Genomic DNA, 6,000 nt, shown 5'->3' with positions numbered 1-6,000 from the left:
ACATTCTTGGATTTCTGGTGGAGACCATTTCTTGGTCTAAAATCCGTAGGTGTTAGCCTCTAGTATTATTGAAAATGGTCGCTCATGGCTATTTTCAAGGTCGCTCATGGCTATTTTCATAAAAAATGGGGGTTGTGTGGCCATTTATCATCGACTAGAGGCTCATAAACCTCACCCCACATATGTTTCCTTGCCATAGATTACATTCTTGGATTTCTGGTGGAAACCATTTCTTGGTTAAATACTCGTACGTGTTAGCCTTCGGTATTATTGAAAATGGTCATTCATGGCTATTTTCGGCAAAATGGGGGTTGTGTGGCCATTGATCGTCGACCAGAGGCTCATACACCTCACCCCACATATGTTTCCTTGTCGTAGATCACATTCTTGGATTTCTGGTGGAGACCATTTCTTGGTCAAAAATCCGTAGGTGTTAGCCTTCGATATTATTGAAAATGGTCGTTCATGGCTATTTTCGACAAAAATGGGGGTTGTGTGGCCATTGATCATCGACCAGAGGCTCATACACCTCACCCCACATATGTTTCCTTGCCATAGATCACATTCTTGGATTTCTGGTGGAGACCATTTCTTGGTCAAAAATCCGTACGTGTTAGCCTTCGGTATTATTGAAAATGGTCGTTCATGGCTATTTTCGACAAAAATGGGGGTTGTGTGGCCATTGATCATCGACCAGAGGCTCGTACACTTCACCCCACATATGTTTTCTTGCCATAGATCAGAATCTTGGATTTCTCGTGGAGACCATTTGTTGGTCAAAAATTCGTAGGTGTTAGCCTTCGGTATTATTGAAAATGGTCGTTCATGGCTATTTTCGACAAAAATGGGGGTTGTGTGGCCATTGATCATCGACCAGACACTCATACACCTCACCCCACATATGTTTCCTTGCCATAGATCACATTCTTGGATTTTCTGGTGGAGACCATTTCTTGGTCAAAAATCCGTAGGTGTTAGCCTTCGATATTATTGAAAATGGTCGTTCATGGCTATTTTCGACAAAAATGGGGGTTGTGTGGCCATTGATCATCGACCAGAGGCTCATACACCTCACCCCACATATGTTTCCTTGCCATAGATCACATTCTTGGATTTCTGGTGGAGACCATTTCTTGGTCAAAAATCCGTAGGTGTTAGCCTTCGATATTATTGAAAATGGTCGTTCATGGCTATTTTCGACAAAAATGGGGGTTGTGTGGCCATTGATCATCGACCAGAGGCTCATACACCTCACCCCACATATGTTTCCATGCCATAGATCACATTCTTGGATTTCTGGTGGAGACCATTTCTTGGTCAAAAATCCGTACGTGTTAGCCTTCGGTATTATTGAAAATGGTCGTTCATGGCTATTTTCGACAAAAATGGGGGTTGTGTGGCCATTGATCATCGACCAGAGGCTCGTACACTTCACCCCACATATGTTTTCTTGCCATAGATCAGAATCTTGGATTTCTCGTGGAGACCATTTGTTGGTCAAAAATTCGTAGGTGTTAGCCTTCGGTATTATTGAAAATGGTCGTTCATGGCTATTTTCGACAAAAATGGGGGTTGTGTGGCCATTGATCATCGACCAGACACTCATACACCTCACCCCACATATGTTTCCTTGCCATAGATCACATTCTTGGATTTCTGGTGGAGACCATTTCTTGGTCAAAAATCCGTAGGTGTTAGCCTTCGATATTATTGAAAATGGTCATTCATGGCTATTTTTGACAAAAATGGGGGTTGTGTGGCCATTGATCTTCCACCAGAGGCTCATACACCTCACCCCACATATGTTTCCTTGCCATAGATCACATTCTTGGATTTCTGGTGGAGACCATTTCTTGGTCAAAAATCCGTAGGTGTTAGCCTTCGGTATTGTTGGGGACCTTCGGCGTCCGAAGGTCCTCAAAAACAGGATTTAACAGTATTTCTGTAGTACAATGTGTGAACAGGTATCCTCGGACTAAAGTCGGCATTGTAATAGACCGGAATAATACGAAGGTTGATACAGAGCCGAAGGTGCGAGCAGGAAAGCTTCGGCGTGACAGCAAAGAGTAGAACCGACTTAAAGATGAAAAGGCTATTCAGACCTCGATAGACTACTATAGAGTTATTATCAAATGTAAAGGGCACGAATGTAATTTTGTAAGGGCGGTGTCCCGTGTCTATAAATAGGTGAACAGTATCCCCGTACTGTTCACGCTGACTTGGCATTCGTTTTTTGCGTCACGCTTGTATTGTCATTTCCTTCCGATTGAAGGTACACTTGTAGTTCAATAATATTTTTATGCTCGATAATAATAAATGATTGTTCATGTTTTCTTTTACATTCTTCATATTTCATTCTTCGTCATTGTTTGATGAATTTATGAAGGTATGTCCTTCATAACCTTCGTCCGCAAGTCATTACGTCCTAAAGGAAATAATGCTTCGGAGGACGAAGGACATTAACGATTAACATTTTCTATGTTGCCTTGTTCTTAACTCTCAGCATTTGAGAACAAGTCCCCAACATTGGCGCCCACCTCCGGTGAACTCACTTCCATTTCTTGAGCTTTTCAACACCTTCGGCAAGCATCACCTTCGTCATGCCGCCGAAGAAGGCTTCAGCACCAGGGGCTGGCACGCTGCAGCCGCTAGACCCCAATCAAGACGTCCTTTCTCTTAGAGAGGCACGAAACCAGAAGAGGAAGGCTACCAGTCCAACACCTCCGGAGGATGATCTAGATCAGGAGATTCAAAATCTGGAAATCCTTCAGCAGCAGGTTCAACGCAAGAAGGAAAAGATGGCCAGGCTAGCTGAACTGCAGAGGCAGATAGACGAAGCCTCTGAAGAAGTTCGTCATCTTGCTCAGGATGAGCAACATCGAAGGCCTCAGCATCAAGACCTTCATCAGGAGGGTTTTCCCAACGAAGATGACTGGTATGACAATTTCCATCATGGGAATTTTGTTTTTGATGATGCTTCTCCTCTGTCCGCTGAGCTGCAGGCTACACCTTGGCCCCCGTCCTACAAGCCGCCTCAGCTCCCTGTATTCGATGGCCACTCAGACCCGAAGCAGTTTTTGATGAGCTACGAAGCAACAGTGTCTTCGTATGGTGGCAATGCTTCAGTCATGGCCAAATCTTTCGTTATGGCTGTCAGAAGTGTTGCTCAAACCTGGTATTCCTCCCTTCGACCAGGAACGATCACTTCATGGCAGAAGCTGAAGGACTTGTTGTTAACCAGCTTTCAAGGATTTCAGACGAAGCCGGTCACTACTCAGGCTCTGTTCCAGTGCACTCAGGATCACGAAGAATACCTTCAGGCATATGTCCGAAGGTTCTTGCGTCTGAGGGCACAGGCACCAACGGTGCCCAATGAAATTGTTATCGAGGCCATGATCAAGGGGCTTCGGCCAGGACCGTCAGCTCAGTACTTCGCCAGGAAGCCTCCTCAAACTTTGGAGAAGCTTCTCCAGAAAATGGATGAATACATTCGGGCCGACAATGATTTTCGCCAAAGAAGGGAGGAGGCTTTCAGGTTTTCTGAAATGACCAGGGGCTTCGGAGGGAGGTTTTACCCGAGGCATGTGAGATCAATTCACAATTCTACACAAAATGATGACAGAGGAAGCCAACAGCAAAGGCCACAATGCTCCTCACAGGCTTCTGGACAACAGCAAAGCTCCTTCCGACCACCAGCTCCAAGAGGCAGAGGCGCCAGGGGCTTCGGAGGAAGATTTGGCGATCAACCGAGAAGAATCTTTTGCTTATTCTGCGGTGAGAACAAAGGCCATACTACCAGGATGTGCCATGTTACTATTCAGAAGCAAAAGGAAATAGCTGAAGCAGCAGCACAACAAGCCCAGCCGAAGCAGGTCATGCATACAGCTTCGTATCATTCGCCCTACATCCCAGAATATGTGGGCCACCATCCTGCAGTCTCTGTTGCTTCGGCGAGTCAGCCTCAAGCTTCCTGGCAACAACCTCCGCCTCCACCTCCGTTGCAACAAGGCCAGCAGCCAGAAGGGAGCCAATATGCTCCGCATCAAAGGGACTTCAGAGAACAGTCCGAAGCTCGCACGGTCAACAGCACTGTGCCAGAATCAAAGCACATCTACTGACAAATATCCTACCTTGATAGTAATCTTTTTTCATTCAGTTTTATTTTTTGTGTAATAAAGGACATTGTTTAGATTTCATGAAAATAGTTCCCACAAGGAAAATATATTTTCTTCACAGGCTTCAGTTGTTGAAGTTTAAGGATTTGTCATAACAAAGAGGACCTTCGAATTATCGAAAAAATTCTTCGAAGCAACGAAAAGTCGTTCCAAGGAACGCAGAGTAAGTTTGACGAAGTCACAAAAAGTCGTTCCGAAGGGAGCGCAGCGTAAGTTTTCTGCTCCAAAGTCGTTCCAAAAGGAATGCAGAGCATACAGCGAAAAGTCAACGCTGATACCGCCTAAGTAAAAGGCGAAGAAGCTCCAAAGACGTTCCTAAGGGAATGCAGAGCTTACAGCGAAAAATCAACGCTGATTCCGCTGAAGTAAAAGGCGAAGAAGCTCCTAAGGGAGGCTTATAGCGAAAAGTCAACGCTGATTCACAAAAAGATTATGTGTTTTATCGCGCAAATATGCGTGTACCTTCGGAATATCACCTTACATAGCATAACATCATCACATCATTTTTGCATAACATAAGCATCATACATCATACTGCATGTGGCATAAGAAAGAGATATGATATCAATCTTCGGGAAAACGCTTTGAAAAAGGGGCAAATTATGCCAAGTCACAAGGAGAAACAATATTGATCTCTGAAGTATAGCCTTGAAGAATGTTTCTACGAAGCTTCAACACCTTTCAGGATACTTCGGATATTGTTGTGATAAATGGTAATTCTTCTTCACGAAGCATGAAAAGAAGGGAAGGTGTTTTTTCGCCAAAGACTCAAAAATGGTACGTATGTAAAGTTTCATGCATCGTAAAGAGTTGAACCATAAAGAAAAATGAAACAAATATATTACATACAGGATTACAAGATATTACACATGTTACATCTAAAATGTTTTTACAGTAGCATTTAGTCTTCCTTAAGTACCACTTCCGCAGCTTCGTTCAACAGTCGATCGACAACTTCATCCATAATAGCTTCGGCCATCTTTTTAATTTCATCATCACCCCTAGGCCGAGCACCCGGAGATACTTCAGTAGGATCTAAGGAAGGACAGGACACGGCTACATTGCTTTTACAAATCGCAAACAAATCTTAAAGCCTAAAGATGACAACACGATAAAAACTATTATTTAGTACCTAATTGACCTTCGGCCTCTGCGCTCTTGTCAGCAGCCTCAGCTACTTCTCTAGCATCGTGAATGCCCTTCTCACTTCTTCGAATAATTTCTCCGGCCATTTCTCGGCCACCATTATCCCAGATATCGGTAAAAAATTTTCCACCAATTATACTAGCTTCGGCCGAAGGGTCTTTTGTATCTTCAAAGGACAAAGCAGCTTCGGACTGTGCTAAAATTTTTACATGTTCGCAGCCCTTCTTCTCTAAGATAGTGGCAATCCCTCTGGCGCCAGAGAAGGCACATATATCTCCTCGGCTATTTAAAATTTCTTCGAAGGCTTCGGCTTCGTGGCCAATCCATTCGATGACACCTTCGGGATTGCCTCTCGAAAAGTTTTCCTCACTTGAGAATGCGCCGACCTTGGCAAAGCTAGTTTTTAATTTCTTAACACAATCTATAGATTTGTTATAGCATCTCTTTTTTGACGAACGAAGCTCTTCAACAGTCACTTCTAGGTGATCTGCCCATTGATCGCTGAGCTCACGCTTTGTTTCTTCAAGAATGCGTTCTTCCTTAGCTCTGGCCAGTTGTTTCCGAAGATCTTCAATTTCGCGCTTTTGACCTTCAGCTTGAACTTTAAAAGCAGCCTCGTCTTCCTTTATTTTATTTAACAATGAGTATAATATTTTGTCTTTTTCGAGACCTTCGTTCC

The sequence above is a fragment of the Zea mays genome, unplaced genomic scaffold, assembly GCF_902167145.1.
Source record: "Zea mays cultivar B73 unplaced genomic scaffold, Zm-B73-REFERENCE-NAM-5.0 scaffold_22, whole genome shotgun sequence".
Classification (NCBI taxonomy): Eukaryota; Viridiplantae; Streptophyta; class Magnoliopsida; order Poales; family Poaceae; genus Zea; species Zea mays.
This window is presented reverse-complemented; position numbering follows the sequence as displayed.